The sequence below is a fragment of the Choloepus didactylus genome, chromosome 9, assembly GCF_015220235.1.
Source record: "Choloepus didactylus isolate mChoDid1 chromosome 9, mChoDid1.pri, whole genome shotgun sequence".
Lineage (NCBI taxonomy): Eukaryota > Metazoa > Chordata > Mammalia > Pilosa > Megalonychidae > Choloepus > Choloepus didactylus.
In genome coordinates this window covers 6,697,271-6,716,770 of record NC_051315.1, presented here as the reverse complement: position 1 = coordinate 6,716,770, position 19,500 = coordinate 6,697,271, and the positions used below count along the sequence as shown (strand labels likewise).

General features: G+C 43.7%; 1 pseudogene; it reads right to left on the bottom strand.

Annotated features, from left to right (window-relative positions):
• Positions 1 to 202: 202 nt before the first annotated feature.
• Positions 203 to 3,172, bottom strand: LOC119544569 (annotated as a pseudogene).
• Positions 3,173 to 19,500: the final 16,328 nt, after the last annotated feature.

Sequence of the window (19,500 nt, the reverse complement as noted above, 5' to 3'; positions counted from 1 at the left end):
AAAGTGGGAGGAAACACTCTACCCAATGTTATGATTTACTATATAGCTATATAAACCCATACCATGCCATGTTGTGGAGGGATACTACAATGGATCAGAATAGAGACCCAGAAATAGACCCACACAAGGATGGCCAATTTATTTTATTTATTATTATTATTATTTTTTTTTTGGTCAAAGGTGCAAAAGCAATTCAGTGGAGGAAAGATTTTCAACAAATGGTGTTGGAGTTATTGGGCATCTATAGACAATTAAAAAAAAGAAAAGAAAGAACCTCAGACCTATATCATACCTTACACAAAAATTAACTCAAATTAGGTCATAGGATATTGAAGATCTGAGATATCATGGAGATGTGGAAGATCTGAGCAATAAAAGTAACATGCTTGAGCAATTTTTTTTGAGCACACTAAAAGCACTTACAAAAATATACTGGGCTATGAAGCAAGCCTCACTAAATTCCAAGGAAACAAAGGGTTTTGTTTCATTGCCAAAAGGCAATGAAAATATAAATTACTAACAAAAAATAGTTTAAAAATCCCATGTTTTCAAGCTAATTAACATATTACTAAAATCATAGGGGAAAATAGGAAATACTAAGAATTAAATGTTAATTTGTGGGATGTGGCTAAAGGAAAGCATAGAGGGAAATTATATGTATTTTTTCTTCTTTTATAACTTGTCTCTGCTGTTTTGTTTTTTTTGTTGTTGTTGTTGTTGTTGGTTTCTTATTTTTTTTTTTTTTTTGGTAAAACTTTCCCTAGACACTTAAAAAGAAATAAAATTGGTGTGACCCGTGCTGGTCGGCCTTATCACTTGTACCCTGCTACCTCAGTCTCTGGGACAAAGCAGAAGGCCTAGGGGCACACGGTGTCTCTTTGGCACTCTAAGCCCACCCTCTCCAAAGTCTGTAGTTGTCGGAAGTATGACATTCCTAGGCTGGAGGGACCCAAAACCTTCTGTCCACCCGACCCCGGGGTTCTGTTCCTAGGTCAAGTGCTAAGAAGTTGGGTCAGTTGCTCCCCAAGGCCAGCTTCATCTTCTGGCTCTGAGCTTTGGAACAACGGGAGAACTGGCTCTTGGCCACCGTGAGGGGCACAGCTTTGCCACTCAGGTATACCTTGTTGTGTCATCAGGTAACCAGGGTCCAGAGCTGCAAGGCTGTGATCCTTGGCTCATTTCCACAAAGGCCATCACGTACCCTGTCATAAGGGCATCCAAACCAGCCTGGCGCAGCCCACACCCAGGCACTGGGTTAGTACTGGCTTGACTGCTTGGCACTTCTGCGGTAGCCGTGTCAGTTCTTTCAGGCTTTGTTGCCTTCAGCCCCATCTTTAAGTCACTTTTGTGATCTTGCTCACAGTCAGGCTGGTTCCTAGTCTCATCCTCAGGTACTTCCTGCTCAATTTCCTCAGTCCTGAGCCCATCCCCACAGACCTGCGTTGTGGGAGGGCCATCTTCAGCTTCCTTAGAGGCCTGTGTCCCAGGCAGCCTCAACAAAGCCCTCCAGCACTTCCCCCTACGGCGTCGCTGTCGCCGCTTGTCCTCTACCACAGCTTCAGTAGTGTCAACGATGAGGTCACTATCATGGGACCAAGGACATTGTGGTCCCAAGGGGCACCAGCCATATGCCAAGAAGTTGTCACAAATCCTGGTGGGATGGGGTCGGGGAGTTGTAGGGACGTGCAGCAGCGTTAGTCAATATGGGCCCTCATGCTGGAAGGATAGCTTCAGAACTCCAGGGTAAGGTGTGGGCGACCAGCTGCCCGCTGCTTCCCATTTTCCCGCTCACATTTCTGGAAGGCATATTCTAGGTAGGAGTCCACAAAGCGGGCATGAAACTTTGCAGCATATTTGGTGTCATAAATGCCAGCTGGGAACATCTCACACAGGTCAGCGGTGAAGGTTCCCAGGCTCTCAGGTAGGTGTGTGTAGAAGTTCTGGTACAGGAACACCAAATCTGTGAGGCCATTGTGCAGCACCAGGGGCCAGCAGGCCCGCATCAGCTCCAGGAATAGTGTCCTCATGACTGGCTCTGGCTCTCAGCACCCTTGTTGTTGCCCTTGTGGTAGGGGATGCCCTGGGCATACTGCGGGTTGAAGGTGAAGCCATGCTATACCAGGAACTGCACAGTCTGGTTCTATGACATATTCCTCCATGCACAACAGGGTCAGATTAAACACCTGGGCCAGGTAGGAGTGTTCACCCTTTGCTGGCTGCTGCTTGAAGCAGGCGATGCCCAGAGAGAGGACAGAAAGGGCACGACACACGGCCTTGTAACGTTCCTCGATGCACTGGTTCAGCAAACTCTTCCTGTCTCCAAGGCCACTCAGTTCCGTGTCCACAGCCACGAAGCTAGCTATCTTTATGGCCAGCAGGAGGGATGGCCACATCTCCTTGAAGTTGTCACTTTGCACCTCCACCACGGGAACCTGGATTACCAGCTCCTCCCCAGATTTTGTGCTTTGGTTGACACCACTGTCAGAGGTCGCTGGAGCCGCGGCTGCACCATCGTCACTGCCGGCGGCTGTGACACCATGCGTCGCTTGGCTGGGTTGTCTATGGAAGTGCGGTGGGAAATTATATCTTAATATACTTAATCAACAAACAGAAAACAACGTTAAAAGCAAGAGAGATGAGAGTTCTACTTAAAAAGTTGGAGAAAGAGTAACACAAACCCAAAGAAACAAGAAGAAAGGGAATATTAAAGATAAGGGGGCAGAAATGAGTGTGGCACAGCTGGGAGTGGGGAAATGGAGAAGAACCAACTCCAAACTAGTGCTTCAGGAAGATTAAGGAGAGGCAGACCACTGGCAACGAAGAACTGGGAAATGCAGACTAAAAATAAAACAAATGAAGGGGTGGGGGGTAACTACAGATTCAAGAGAAATGAGAAATAAAACGGGGAGAGGAGGGGCTCACCTGCAGGGAGCACGGCCCCTGCCACCTGCGCCGACTTCCTGAGAGATGCCTCCTCATGCTGCTGGGCCTCGGAGTCCTGGGGGCCTGGGGTTACTGTGTAGGGGGCGGCTGCCCACCTCCAAGCAGGGCAGGGTGTACCACTCGGCTCTCTTCCCAATTGCTCTCTCCTGCCTACAGCTGAGCCCAGAGGGGCAGATGGCCCACCAAGGCCCCCGGAGCCTCTGTAGGAAACAGAAAACAGCTCCTTCATTACTCACCCTGATAACAGCTGCGTAGGAAAAGCTTTACAGAGGACAGTCGTTAAATCTGCTTTAATATAGCCTTTTTATTCAGAAAATGAAACGACATGAAAAGAAACCCAAGACGTGGTTGAAAAGCGGCGTCTTATTTCCAGAATTGGAGCACGGAGGCAGGGCAGAAAGTGCCCAGGCCCTGGGGTCAGGAGGTTGTTTCCCAGATGGTGGCCTAGGGCCTGTCAGGTGACCTCCCTGTGAGGCTGGGGCTCACCCTCCCTCTATCCGGGGGGCTGGGAAGGTTGAAAGAAATCAAACACTTGCAGGGCCCAGTGCCTGGAGGCGGCACCCGCTCAGCCCCAGCACCTCCCCTCCTCCTTCCCACTTCATGCCACGTCCGGGCAGGCCCACAGTGAAGAGGACCCCTTCAGAGGCAGCAGCGGTCAGTGTGGCCTGAGGTCAGCTGTGAAACCCGCAGAACCCAGTTATCCCGTGGAAGCCAGCAACTTGCAGAGAGAACCCCATGCTGGAGCTGCTGGGACAAGAGGCTGGGGAGTCCATCCCTGCCTCCTGAGGAGCCCCCAGCTGCTTAGCCTGGGGTGGGAGTGAGGGTGGAGGCTAGACCAGTGTGAATTGTGGGAGATGGAGAGAGCAGGTGGGCCAAAGCTTGGTAGTAGGTGGGGCCCAGCGGGGAGACAGAGCTGGCCACCCCTGGGGCTGAGGGGTGGAGAGGGGGTTGGCCTCACCAGGCACCTTCCCCTGTGATCTCAGCCACCTCACAGCAAGCAGTGGGGAAAACTGCTGTCGCCACTTTGATGAGGAAGAGGGTCAGAGGGGCTCCCCACATCGCCCCTGCTGGGGAAGGCTGGGTAGGAACGGGGCAGGCTCCAAAGTTCCTACTCTTTCCCCTGTGACATGGAGCCAGGGGAACAGGGGAGGGGGAGGGGCCTATGGGGCAGGCAGGACCTAGGCTCTGTCAATATTTGGGATGTGTCCATCATTAGCCAACCTCAGCCTGTCCCTGGGTAGGCTGATTCAGGCTGCTGGGTGGGCCTGGCACCCTGCTCCCCACCCCGCCTGCTGCACAGGGAAGGCGAGGGAGGTGAGTAGCCCGTGGCCCTCAGGTGGTGCCCAGGCCCCCTAGGTGCTGTGTCCCACGTCTGGTGCCCCTCACTGATGGTTTCCAATGCTTTAATCTCCTTTGCGTGGACCATCGCTTCCTGTTTCTTTGTATGTTTTGTAATCTTTTGTTGACATTTGAACATTTTGTTATTTTAATGTGTTATTGCTGTAATTTAGACTCTGAGGCATCTGTTCCTTAAGCTTGTATCCAGCTGGTGTTATGATAGAGCTTTTCTTGAATGCCAGCAGCTAACAACAACAATAAAAAGGATAAAATAAAATTACTTTCCCGGCATTTGCAGATTGACTTTGTGAGTGCTCTCCTTCAGAGTTTATCCACACAACGAGTTTGGTCACAGCACAGGGACCTCCCTGATCCTTTCTGCACGTGTCTTATTTTGGGCCTGTGCATGGGGCCCTAGGAATTTTCCCGTTTACATGGATACAAATGTCCCCTTTTCCCTAGGAAACAGTTTCCTCATTTCCCCAGGCACAGCACCGTTGTGTCCTGCAGCCAACTAGCCCTTGCCCCAGCAGCCATGACCTGACTGCTCTCGAACAGCGTTCTGCAGCGCGGTGTGACGTGCCTTCCGTGTGTGCAGCAAGTTCTCAGACGGCCTGTGCCAAGTGTCCTGGTTGAGTCCCTCGGGCTGGGTCAGACGTCCTCGGTCCCAGTGTGACTGGAAACACGAGGGTCACTCTGCTCCCTCCGGAACTGGGACCAGGGGCCTGCCCTCGGAGCATGGGTCAGCTTCGTGCTGAGCCAGTGAGGAGATGGGGAGGAGGCCAGCCAGGGTGCCAGAAGATCCTGGCTTTTAAGATGCCTTTTCCTGAATCAGCACTCACCCTGTTACTGCAATCCTTTAACTGTTTTCTGGGGCTTTGGTAAAGCTTTGAGAAAGTCTGACAGCTCTTGCTGGCTGGTTAGAGCTTCTGAAGAGAGGACAGAACTCTGAAGCTTTTCAGTCTGCCATCTTGAGTGGGGCAGGACTTCTATTTGTTTAATTCTTTTATATTTTTGTTCCTCAATTCTATTACTCCCTCCTTTCATATTTATTTGATCTTTTGTAGTGAACTGTTTTGAGTTCTTTCTCATCTGAGGTTACCATGGGGCTAAAATTTAACATCCTAAATCTATATAACAATCATGTTTAATTTGATAGTAACTTTAAATTGCAATAGCGTATACATACACTGCTCTATCCTGCATCACACCCACCTTTGTGTTTTACTTGTTACACATTATCTCTTTATACATTTTATGCCCCAAACCATAGATTTATCATCACTACTTACGCATTTGCATTTTAGAGCCTGAAAGAAGTAAAAAATAGAGTGACATACCAAGATATACAATGTAGTATTACTTGGCACTTAGCCACATGGTTACCTTTACCGCAGATCTTTATTGCTTTATGCTACTTGGAACCACTGTCTAGTGACCTTTGCTTTCAGTTTAAAGAATTCCCTTAATATTGCTTGTACGTCAGGTCTAGTGGTGATGAACTCCTTCAGCTTTTGTTTATCCAGGAATGTCTTCATCTTTTCCTTGTATTTTCACCAGGTATTTTTGGTTGGCAATTATTTTCTTTCAGCACTTTTAAATATTTCATCCCACTGTCTTTTTCCTCCATGGTTTCTTATGAAAAGCAACACTTAATTTTATTGGGACTCTTTCGTATATGACACATTGCTTCCATCGTGCAGTTTCAGGATTCTCTCTTGCATTCAGCAGTTTGATTATAATGTATCTGGGCATAGATCTCATCAAGTTTTTTCTGTTTGGATTTCTTGGATATGTATATTCATGTCTTTCCTTAAATTTGGGAAGTTTTCTGCCATTATTTCTTTGAATATTCCTTTGCTCCTTTCTTTTTTCTCCTTCTGGGACTCCCATAATGCCTATTTCAGTCATCTCGATGGTTTCCCACAGGTCTCTTAGACTCTTTTCTTCATTATTTTTTCTTTCTGCTCCTTGGCAAGAGTATTTCAGTTGACTTGTCTTTACATTCATTGATTCAGTTCTTCTGCCAGCTCCAATCCACTGTTGAATCCCTCTAGGTTTTTTTTTTTTTTTTGTTTTGTTTTTTAAATTTCAGTTTTTGTGGACTACAACTCCAGTACTTCTGTTTGGTTCCTTTTTTATATAAATATTTATCTCTTTATTGATATTCTCATCTTAACAAATCATTTCCCTGATATCTTTTAGTTCTTTGTGTTTTCCTTTAGATCGTTGAGCATACTTCAGAGCATTGATTTTATTTATTTTTGTTGTGAACTTTAACATATATACATATCAGTGATAACTTTGAAAGTATGATGTAATGAGTAGTTAGAGAGCAAATTTCAAAGAATGTTATGGGTTACAGTTCTAATTTCAGTGTTTTCCATTATGGTAAAATATGACATATATGCAGAAAGGTGTTAACTTTCACAGTATAGCTCAACAAGCAGTTTTATAGGTAATTTAAAAGAATGTTATTGGTTACAGTGCCACAGTTCCAGTTCTTTCCTTACTGTCAGAGCATTAATTTTAAAAAGTCTTTGTCAGATATATTCAAAGTCTTTTTTGCTGGTTTCTGATACTTTATCTCATTCTTTGTATGGGCCATCATTTCTTGTTTCTCTCTTGTAGTCTTTTGTTGCATACAGTATATTTTAATATTTTAATGTGTTAACTCTGGAATTTGGTTCCTGAGGTATCTGTTGCTTAAGTTTGTATCCAGCTAGTTAACAGAGCTATCCTTACATGCCAGGAGCTAAAAAAACAAACATACCAAAGCAAAAAAACAGCTTCCACAGTCTTTGCACATTGGCTCTGCATTGGCTGCTACTTCCTGTCAGAGTGTAACTCTCCTACCAAGGATCCTGAATCAGCCCCAGGCAAAAGTGCAGGGCTGTCTCAGGTTTTTTTCTGAGCCTGTGTCCTGTACTGGGCCTTCCTTGTGGCCATAGGAATTTCCCTGTCTACATGGATCTGAATGTCTACCTCTTCTTCCCATGAAATAGTTTTTCACCTATCCGGGGTGCTCTATTGTATGTCTTAAGGCTGGTAATCCGTTGCCCAGGCCTCTGTGATTTGATTGTTTCTTATACTGATTTAGCTGTCTGCAAGCTGCTTCTGTGTGCAGTGCAAATTCTGGGAGGGTGAGCCAGAGGCAAGTATTCCAGTTCAGTACTTCATGTGGCCACCAGATAGACCAGCCCAGACACACATGCCCCCCAGTAGGAGCACAAGGGTTACTGTGTTCCCTCTGGAATTGGACCAGGGGCCCAAGCTAAAAGCACAGCCAGGCTCCACACTGGGCTGGGACTGGGGGTTTGGGGGTAGGCTAGGGCCAGCAAGGTTGCTGTGAGCTTTTCTTACCATTTTTGTTGTTTTCTTGATTTGGCACTTGTCCAATTACTGCAGTCCCATAACTGTTTTTCAGAGCTCTGAGGAAGATGGCTGTGTCAGTTTTTGGCAGTTTTTCAAAGATTCTGTGGAAGAAATGGAACCCTGGAGCATTTCACAACGCCATCTTCATTGACTGGAATTTTGGTCTGTTTTCTTTTCTCATGATATCTTTTTTTTTTTTCTTTGTGCAGCAATAGTTTTTTTTTTTTTTTTTTTATTGACATTGTTCACAAATCAAACATCATCCAGACATCCAAAGTGCACAATCAATTGCCCACGGCACCATCATACAGCTGTGCATCCATCACCACAATTAAATTTTTCAATTTTTAGAACATTGTCATTATTCCAGAAAAGAAATAAAGACAAAAAAAGGAAACTCCAATCCTCCCATATCCTTAACCACCCCCACTCCATTACCGATCCATAGTTTTGGTCTAGTACATTTGTTACTGTTGATGAAAGAATGTTAAAATACTACTAACTGTAGTATATTGTTTGCAATAGGTATATATATTTTTCCTATATACCCCTCTATTATTAACTTCTAGTTATAGTGTCATACATTTGTCCTAGTTCATGAGAGAGATTTCTAATAGCTGTACAGTTAATCATGGACACTGTCTACCACAAGATTCACTGTTTTATACATTCCCATCTTTTAACCTCCAACGTTCCTTCTGGTGACATGCATGACTCTGAGCTTACCCTTTCCACCACTTTCACATACCATTCAGCACTGTTATTCTCACAACGTGCTACCATCACCTCTGTCCATTTCCAAATGTTTACGTTCACCCTAGATGAACATTTTGCTCATAATAAGCAACCACTCCCCATTCTTTAGCCTCGTTCTATATCCTGGTAACTTATATTTCATATCTATGAGTTTACATATTATAATTAGTTCCTATCAATGAGACCCTGGAATATTTGTCCTTATGTGTCTTATTTCACTCAATATAGTGCCCTCAAGGTTTCCTCATTAACCCATTTTTTTCAGACAGTTTGTTCATACACCATACGTTCCATCCTAAGTAAACAATCGTTGGTTCCTTGTATAGTCACATATTTATGTATTTGGCACCATTGCCACTATCTATATAAGGATCTCTCCATTTCTTCCAGAAAGAAGGAGGAAGAGTCAAAGAACATAGAGGGAGAAAAGAAAAAGAAAAAATATGACAGCTAGAAAGCAACAAAAGGAAAGATAGTATTAAACTAAAGTAGAATAAAGAGTCAGACAACATCACCAATGCCGGGAGTCCCATACCCTTCCCCTAGGTCCCCCCCACCCCCATATGCATTTAGCTTTGGTGTATTGCCTTTGTTATATTAAAGGAAGCATAATGCAATGTTTCTGTTAACTATAATCTCTAGTTAGCATTGATTGTATTTCCCCCCCAACCCCACCACTTCTTAATACCTTGCAATGTTGACATTCATTTGTTCTACCTCATATAAAAACATATTTGTACCTTTTATTACAATTGTTGAGCACTCTAGGTTTCAGAGTTATACAGTCCCAGTCCTTATCTTTCCTCTTTGGTTCTGGTGTCCCACATGGTCCTAATCTTTCTCTTTCAACCCTACTCACAGTCATCTTTGTTCAGTGTACTCACACTGCTGTGCTACTATCTCCCAAAATTGTTTTCCAAACCTCTCACTCCTGTCTTTTGTTTCTGTCTGCAGTGTTTCCTGTATTGTTTCCTGTAGAGCAGGTATCTTGTTCACAAACTCTGTCATCGTCTGTTTGTCAGAGAATATTTTAAGCTCTCTCTCATATTTGAAGGACAGTTTGCTGGATATAGGATTCTTGGTTGCTGGTTTTTCTCTTTCAGTACTGTATTAGTTAGGGTTCTCTAGGGAAAGAGAATCAATGAAAGGTGTCTATGACTATAAAATTTATAAAAGTGACTCACGCAACTGTGGGTATGCACAAGTCCAAATTCTGTAGAGCAGTCAGCAAACTGTCAACTCCAAGGAAGATGTCCAATGAACTCCTCAGGAAATGAACCGGCAACTTCAACGAACTCCTCAGGAAATGTACTGGGATCTTTGACCAACGTGCTCGATGAACTCCTCAGGAAACGAACCGGCAACTTCAACGAACTCAGGAAACACTTCGTTGGGCAGCTGAACAAGAAGTGAAGGTCCTCTATCTGTCTCACTTATAAGTCTTCAACTGATTAACTGGATTAAATCCAGCCAATTGCATTCTCTCATTGTGGAAGACATGCCCTTTGGTGAGTCATCAGTCACAACTGCAGTCAATAGACTGATGATTTAATAAACCAGCCTGTTGGTTTATTAACCAGCCACAAACGTCCTCACAGCAATTGTTAGGCCAGTGTTTGCTTGACCAGATAGCTGGGTACTATCACCTGGCCAAGTTGACACACGAACCTAACCATCACAAGTATCTAAAATATACCACCCCACTTCCTTCTTGCCTCCAGTTTTCTATTGAGAAATCCACACATAGTCTTATCAAGCTTCCTTTGTATGTGATGGATCGCTTTTCTTTTGCTGCTTTCAGGATTCTCTCTTTCTTTGACGTTTGATAATCTGCTTATTAAGTGTCTTGGTGTAGGCCCATTTAGATCTATCTTGTTTGGGGTATGCTGTGCTTCTTGGGTCTATAATTTTATGTCTTTAATAAGAGATGGGAATTTTTTTTTTTTAATTTTTCCATTCTTTTCTGTTTTTTTTTTTGTGTGTAGGCTTTCAGGTGCCTTGTTCTCCAGTTCCTGAGTGTTTCCTTCTGCCTCTTGAAATCTGCTGTTGTATGTTTCCATTGTGTCTTTCATCTCTTGTGTTGTGCCTGTCATTTCCATAGATTCTGCCAGCTGTTTTTTTGAACTTTTCAATTTCTACCTTATGTACACCCAGTGTTTTCATTATATGCTTCATCTCTGTTGTCATATCTTCCCTAAAATTTTTGAATTGATTTAGCATTAGTTGTTTAAATTCCTGTATCTCAGTTGAAGTGTAAGTTTGTTCCTTTGGGCCATAACTTCATTTTTCTTAGTGTAGGTTGTAGTTTTCTGTTGTCTAGGCATCTGGTTTCCTTGGTTACCCCAATCAGATTTTCACAGACCAGAACAGGCTCAGGTCTTAGAAGAAGGCAATAGTATCATGTTTCCCTGAGGGTGTGTCTTAGAAGATTGGTGCACCCTGTGCAGCCTCAAGTCACTGTGCTTTTACGCCCAGCAGGTGGCACCTGTCAGCTTGTAGCTCTAGACTGGTGTAAGGAGGTGTGGCCCATGGCTGTTTTCCCCCAGGCTCTGGGGGCTGGTTCTGAATGGAGGGCAGGTAGTAGAGCAGGGCTCCACCTCTTTCAACTTAGGGAAGATAACTCCCCCCAGGCAGAGGTCATTAGCATTTCAATGGTCTCTCTCTGCCTGTGCTATCTCCACCCTTATCTGGGTCGGAGCACTGGGAACTGAAAATGGCTGAAGCTTTCTCCACTGAGCCAAAAAAGGGACAGAAAGCCCCCTTCAGGGCCAGTCCACCGCCACCCCTGGCTCTCCAAGGTCAGTCGTCACCAAAATCCTCTGTCTTCTTGTTTGGGATATGTAGCTTGTATTGAGCAGTCCACACCTGTTAATTAAAACCACAGTTGAAGCTCAGCACTCAGAGAGTGCTGCTCACTAGCACCATGAGGCTTTGCAGTTCAGACCATGGGGGGAGGTGGCTCCTGGCTTAGATCCATAGTTTTTACTTACAGATTTTATGCTGCAGTCTCAGGCATTCTTCCCAGTTCAGGTTGGTGTACGATGAGTGGACAGTCACATTTGTCCCCCCACAGTTATTCCAGATTATTTACTTGTCATTTCTGGTTGTTTCTTAGTTGTTCCAGGGGCACAAACTAGCTTCCACTCCCCTCTATGCTGCCATCTTCTGTCCTCCTCTTTGACTGGTTTTTGTATCAGGGTATTACTAACATCATAGAATGAGTTAGAGGTGTCCCTCCTCTTCTATTTTTTTGGAAGATTTTGTGAAAAATCAGTATTGGCATATGGTCTCTGGGACTTCTGAGTGGGTCCCTCTTCCAAGCGGTGCCCTCCTAGGGCCTCTGATGAGGGAAGAGTGCCATGTCACATGTGAGTGTCACCCCCCAAGGGAAATTCTGGGCCACAGCACCATGTAGGGGGTTCCCAGCCTGCTGAAAGCATGGCTGTATGGGTGTATTAATTCCCCCCTTTTTTTTGCACCCGTCTGCCTTCCTAGCTCTGGGACAATTAGCTGTGGGTATGTGAAATTCTGTTGTCCCATCAGATATTGGGGCATGTGCGCATGTTGCTGGAAACACTTCCCATTGCACTGGGTTTTTTGGTGCAGCTTTGCGCTGCAGTGCCAAGCACCAGGCAGGAGCATTCCCAGTCTGCCAGGAAGATGGCTGTAGGGGGCATGGTTATTTTCCCCTTTTGGCTAACCTCTGCCTTCCCAGCTCAGAGACAATTAGCAGTGGGTGCATGAAAGGCTATCATCCACGCCAGATATTGGGGTTGTGGGGACACAGTTCCTGCCGCATTTCACTGTGTGGTTCCCGCTGCTGTATCCACAGCCTCTTTTGGGTTTTTACAGCTAGTCTGACACCAAACACCAACCCACAGTTTCCCCAGACTGCAGCATGGCTGCAGGTTATTCAGCAGGCTCACTCACTTGTTTCAGAATGCAGACTCCTGGTTTCACCAGGTGGCCAGTCCCTGTGGATTTAGCAGACCTTGTCCAGCTGGTGCATCCCTGGAACTGATGTTCTGTGCCACTTTCTGGCTTTTATCTAGTATTTTTCATGGAGATTTTTTTTGCCCTGTCTCTCCTAACCACCATCTTCCGGAAGTGCTCCCCTCTCTTACATTTATGATTGTAGTAATTTGAGCCTTCTTTTTTCTTAGTCAGCCTAGCTAAAGTTTGCCAATTAAAAAAAAGTGCTTTCAGGAAAAAACTTTTGATTTTGTTGGCTTTACTTTTCTCTATCTTATTAATTTCCACACTAACACTTAACATTGCATTCCTTATTCTTGCTTTGGATATAGTTTGCTGTTCCTCTTCCACTGTCTTAACATGCAAGTTTAGATTACCGATTTGAGATCTTTCTTCTTTTTAAAATATAGTCATTTACTAGTACAAATTTCCCTCTAAGCAATAATTTCAATGTATCCCATTAGTTTTTGGTATGTTGTGTCTTTATTTTCATCCATCTCAAAGCATTTTCAAAAGCCCTTCACTATTTCTTTTTTGACCCATTGGGTATTTAGTAGTTTGCTGTTAAATTTCCATACCTTTGTAAGTTTCACTAATTTGTTATTGATTTCTAGTTTTACTGTTTTGATTGGAGAACATACTTTGTATGATTTTTATCCCTTTAAATTTATCAAGGATTGTTTTATGTCTTTGCATATGGTCTATTCTGTGCACAGGGGAATAATTTGTATTCTGTCGTTGCCTGGGTGGCATGTTCTACATGTCTTTTAGTTCTAGTGTGTTTATTGCATTATTCAAGCGTTCTATTTCCTTACTGATTTTCTGCCTAGTTCTTCTTTCAATTATTCCAAGTAGGGTATTGAATTCTCCAATTATTATTGTTTAATATCTATTTCTTCAATCCTTTGCTTCATGTATTATGGGGATGTTTTAAGGTGCATATGTGTTTATAATTGTTGTCTCTTCCTGTTGAATTGGTCCTTGTTTCATTGTACAATGTCCCTCTTTATAGTAATTTTTTATTTGTTTTAAAGTCTATTTTTTTCTGTTATTTTTATAACCACTCTGGCTTTCTTATGCTTGCTGTATTCATAATATACCTTTTTCCATCCTTTTATTTTCAACCTATTTGTATCTTTCTACCTATAGTGTGTTTCTTGTATGCAGCATATAGTTGGGTGTTTTTTCTTTAGTCCAGTGTGATAATCTCTGCCTTTGATCAGATTGTTTAATCCATTCACATTTAATGTTATTGACACTGTTGGAAATATGTCTGGCATTTTACTTTTTATTTAAATGTGCCTCTTGTTCCCCAATTCCTTCTTTTCTGCTGTTTTAGTTTTCTAAGCTGCTTAAAGCAAATACCACAAAATGGGTCAGGTTTAAACAATGGGAATTTATTTGCTTACAATTTTGAGGCCATGAAAATATCCAAATCAAGGCATCATCAAGGCACCATTTCTTTCCTGAAGGCTGGCTGCTACAATCCTTGGCTCCTCTGCCACACGGCAAGGCACATGGCGGCATCAGCTGGTCTCTCTTTTCTTCCAGGTTTTGTTGCTTTTAGCTTCTTGCTTCCATCTCTCTCAATCCCTCTCCCTCCCTCTCTGTATTTGTTCATTCATCAAGGACTCTAGTTAGGGGATTAAGACCCATCCTGAATGAGGTGGGTCAGACCTTAACTGAAGTACTGTCTGCAAAAAGTACTACTTACAACAGGTTCACACACATAGGAATGGATTAAATTTAAGAACATGTATTTCTGGGGTACATACAGCTTCAAAACATCAGACTCCACCCTCTGTTCCCCCAAAACACGTTATTTCCATATGAAAAATACATTCATTCCATCACAATATCCAAGAGCCTTAAGTCATTTCAGAATGCCAAGTACAAAGTCTCATCAAAATTGGTTATGGGTGTGGTCTGTCCTGGGGTATAATCCCCTCAGGCTGTGGACCAGTGAAACCAAGAGAACACATTATCTGCTTCCAATATACAAAGGAGGGACAGGCATAGGATAAACCTTTCCATTTCCATTCCCTAGGAATAAATTGGAAAGAAAATGGGGGTCACAGGCCCCAAACAATTCTGAAACCCTGGAGGTTATACCCCATCAGATTCAAGTTCTGAGACTCATCTGTGGAATGATATTTTGTCCTCCAGGCCTGAGGATGGTGGCCCCATTCTTTCCAAGTGCTTGCATAGTGGCCATTCTCTCCCCAAACAGTGGGATGAAGATTATACTCAGGGTGGTGTTCAGACTCTCTCCACAATCCCTGGCATCTGAGAATACTGGGGTGGTAACAATCTTCCTCAACAATAGAAAGGAAGGCCCAACTTCTCCAAGCACTGGGACATACTCACCCTTTTCACACAAATGGGTGGGTCCACTCTCTTAACCTGAGAGGATGTCTTCAGTACAGACCTCAGCTTCCATGGTCCTGCCTTTGAAGACATTTTTCCTTCAATCTGTCCCTTTTAGTCCAGGCTGGAAGGGGTTCTGTTCATATAGATCTCACAAAAAGCTTGTTGGTTTCGCATGTAGTACACAGGGGTCAAATCCTTCAGAGGGTAGGACGTTCCACAGATCCTTCCTGGATAATTGCATCTCCAATCCTGACTCACACTGAAAAGGCTGACTGGATCCATGTTCAGTTAACCCCTCACATGGAGCACTGTTCTCTGAGGATTCATTTTTGAGAAGCTCAGAATTTATGAAACCATCAATTTCTGGTTTCTTTATGCCCAGGAGCTCAGTTCTCAGCTTATCCCTTTCCTCTCTCATTTTACTATAAGATGCAAGGAGAAGCCAGGCTGCACCTTCCACGTTAGCTTGGAAATCTCTTCAGCTAATATTCAATTTCATCACTTTCAAATCCTGCCTTCCATCTGTAATCAGGACTCAATTTTGCCAAGTGCTCTGCCATTTTAAAATAAGGATCATCTTTCTTCCAGTTTCCAATGACACATTCATCATTTCTGTCTAAGGCTTCATTGGAAGTACTTTTGGCATCCATATTTCTACCAACAGTCTCTTCAAAGCAATCTAAGCCTTTTCTATCAAACAATTCACAATTCTTCCAGTATCTATCCATTACCCAATTCCAAAGATGTTTTCACATTTTTGGTAGTTAAAAATAGCAGCACCCCAGTCTCCCAGTACCAAAATCTATTTTAGTTTGCAAGGCTGCTCAAAGCAAATATCAAGAAATGAGTTGACTTTAAACAATGGAAATTGTGCTAGTTTGAAAGGTTGTGGACCCAAGAAGACCCATGATCTTTTAAATCCAATCTTCTTGGTGGATTCTTTTGATTGAATGTTTCCATGGAGATGTGACCCACTCAACTGTGGGTAAGAACTTTGATTAGGTTATTTTCATGGAGGTTTGGACCCTGCCCATTTAGGGTGGGTCTTTATTAGTTCACTGGAGTACAGAAGCTGACACTTAGAGATGCTTGGAGATGCAGACGGACGTTTGGAGATGATAAGCTAAGAGATGAATCTCAGAGTTTGCCCTGGAAAAACTAAGAAAGGACCCCCAGATACTTAGAGAGAAATACTCTGGGAAAAAGCAGCAAGGATGCACAGGAGCTGAGAGAGAGGAGTGAAGACAGAAGTCCAGAAATATTTTGGAGAAAGCCATTTTGAAACACAACCAGGAGCAAAGGACCAGCAGACACTGGCCACATGCCTTCCCAGATGACAAAGGTGTTCTGGATGCCATTGGCCTTTTGTGAGTGAAGGTGTCCTCTTCTTGGTGCCTTAGTTTGGACTCTTTTATTGCCTCAGAATGACATATTTGTAATCTAATAAATCCCCCTTATAAAAGCCAATCCATTTCTGATATTTTGCATAACAGCAGCTCTAGCAAACTGGAACAGATTTTGGTACTGAGTGTGGGGTGATGCTGAGTTTGCAAATACCAAACATGTTGGAATGGCTTCTAAATGAATAAGGGGAAGATTCTGGAAGAATTGTGAGGAGCTTGATACAAAGGCCTAGATTGCTTTGAAGAGACTGTGGAAATATGGACTCTAAAGATACTTCTCATGAGGACTTAAAAAGCAATGATGAATGTATCACTGCAAACTGGAAGAAAGGTGATCCTTGTTTTAAAGTGGCAGAAAATTTGGCAAAATTGAGTCCTGGTATCAGATGGAAGGCAGAATTTGAAAGTGACAAACTGTTATACTTAGCTGAAGAGATCTCCAAACTAAAAGTGGAAAATGCAGCCTGGCTTCTCATTGCAGCTTATAGTAAAATGCGAGAGGAAAGAAATAAGCTGAGAACTGAATTCTTGGGTACAAAGAAGCCAGAAACTGAGGGTATGAAAAATTCTGGGCTTCCAGAGAGTGAAACCCCAGAGGACAGTGAGCCACATGAGGATTGAACGAAACCTGGAACCAGCCAACCATTTCAGTACAAGTCAGGATTAGAGATGGAATTATCCAGAAAGTATCTGTGGAAAGCCCTACTGTCTGAGAGTTTTGATCCTTGTATGCTGCATGCCAAGTCAACATATTTTTGTGGGCTCTGTAAAAATGGAACAACTGTCAGTCTGGACTAAAAGGGAAAGAAAAGGGACAGATTGAAGAAAAAATTTTTTTCTTCAGAGAAGGCAGAACCATGGGAGCCAAACTCTGAAGCCAAGAAATCTCAAGCAAGGAGAGCAGAGCAACCCATCGTGAGGTTGCCCTGGAGGCAGAGGGTGGTCCTTCTGCCTTGATGCACAGGAAGGGTGCTGCTGCCCTAGGCCTCAGAGAGGGTGAAGCACATTCCTCAGGGATTTGGGAGAACCTGGCCACCACCACACTGTTCAGAGAGGGGAGAGCCTTTGCCCTGGAGAAGCAGAGTTTGGATGGCACCCCAATGTTTGAGTAGGGTGGGGCTGAGAAGAAGGTGGTCTCTCCAATGTGTGGATATGTTGAAGCACTCACCCCAGCATTTGGAGAGAAAAGAGCTGCCATGAAGGCCCTTGGAAAGCATTGGACTACTGCTCTTTCAAGCCTGAGGGTAAAATGTCATTCTATAAATGTCTCTCAGACTTTGAAATCTAATGAAGTTTGCCCTGTGGATTTTGAGAACTGTTTTGGACCTCTGAACTCTGTTTTTCTACCAATGTTTTCCTATGGCAATGGGAATGTTTATCCTATGACTGTGCCTCCTTTGTATACTAGAAGCAGATAACTTGTTCTTGGTTTCACAGGTCCACAGCCAGAGGGGAATTTTGCCTTAGGACAGACTATGCCTGTAACTGATTTTGATAGGATCTTGTTCTTACCTATTGTTTCTGAAATGATTTAAACTTTTGAGATATTGTGAGAGAATGAATGTATTTTTGCATTTGGAATGAACAGGTCTTTCTGAGGTCCATGGGGTGGAATGTGCCAGTTTGAAAGCGTTATGGACTCAAGAAAACCCATGATCTTTTAATCCAATCTTTTTGGTAGAATCTTTTGATTGAATGTTTCCATGGAGATGTGACCCATTCAACTGTGGGTGAGAAATTTCATTAGGTTATTTTCCTGGATGTGTGGTCCTGCATTCAGCATGGGTCTTGATTAGTTCACTGGAGTACTTAAGAGAGCTCAAGAGCTGACACAGAAGCTGACACTTCGAGGTGCTTGGAGATGCAGACAGAAAGATGTTTAGAGATGCTAAGCTAAGAGCTGAAGCCCAGAGTTTGCCCTGGAGAAGCTAAGAAAGAACCCCCAGGTACTCAGAGAAAAATGCCCTGGGAGAAAGAAGCTTGGATGCACAGGAGCTGAGAGAGAGGACTGAAGACAGAAGCCTAGAGACATTTTGGAGAAAGCCATTTTGAAAAGCAACCTGGGAGCAAAGAACCAGCAGACATTGGCCTTTCTTGAGTGAAAGTGCCCTCTTGGTGCTTTAGTTTGGACACTTTTATGGTCTTAAAACTGTAAATCTGTAACCTAGGAAATCCCTATTATAAATGCCAATCGGGGGGGGGGCAAGATGGAGGCATAGAGAGGAGAGGAATTTAGTTAGACCTCTGGAGCAACTACTAAAAAACCAGAAACAACTAGTAAATAATTTGGAATAACTGCTGGGGGACAACCATGACTGTCCACACATCATACACCAATCTGGATTGGGAGGAGTGCCTGGGATCAATGCATAAAATCTGTAAGTAAAAAGCGTGGAACCGTGCTGGGGACCCTCTTCCCCTATGACAGGCTGAGGTGCAAAACCTCACTGTGGTAGAAAGGAGCACTCTCTGAGCAAGGCAATATAGATCAGCCAAGCTCCAACTGGGGTTTTAATTAACAAATGTGGACTGCTGAATACAAGCTGCAAACCCCTAACAAGCAGACAGAGGCTTTTTGTGGTGACTGACCTTAAAGAACCAGAAAACTCCACTGTCCTGGGAGGGGGAGCCAGAAAACCAGATGTTACCTGTGGCCAACGAGTGAAACTGGGAGGCTGTATGCTGACTCTGAAAAGGGGCCTTCTGTCCCTTTTTCTCTCTCTCAACCTGAGGGGCCCAGTGGAGAGAGCCTCATCCATTTTCAGTTTGCAGAGCTCTGACCCAGACAAGGGTGGAGATAAGAGTCAGAGAGACAAAGAACAATTCAAATGCAGAAGATAATTCCCTAGTGGATGCATCTTCCCTAAGAGGAAGGAAGTGGGTCCTAGCTCTACTACCAGTCTTCCCTTTAGAACCAGACCCCAGAGCCTAGGGGAAAACAGCCAAAACAGAAACTAAAGGGGCCACACCTCCTTACACCAGTCAGGAGCAACAGGCTGACAGGCACCACCTACTGGGCAGGTGAGGAAAATCAAAGCAGCTAGAGACCTCACAGGAAGGTCTCTAAGAAACACCTGCAGGAAGACTTGAAACTGAATATAACCCCATTCTGAGATCTGAACCCATTCTGGTCTGGGAAAATCTGATTGGGGTAACCAAGGAAACCAGATGCCTAGCCAACAGAAAATGACAATCTACACTAGGAAAAATGAAGATATGGCCCAAAGGAACAAACTTACACCTCAATCAAGACACAGTTGAGATATTGTTTCACTTTAATGAAACACTATTAAAGATTTTTAAAGAAATATGCTAAATAAAATCAATGAGTTCAAGGAAGATA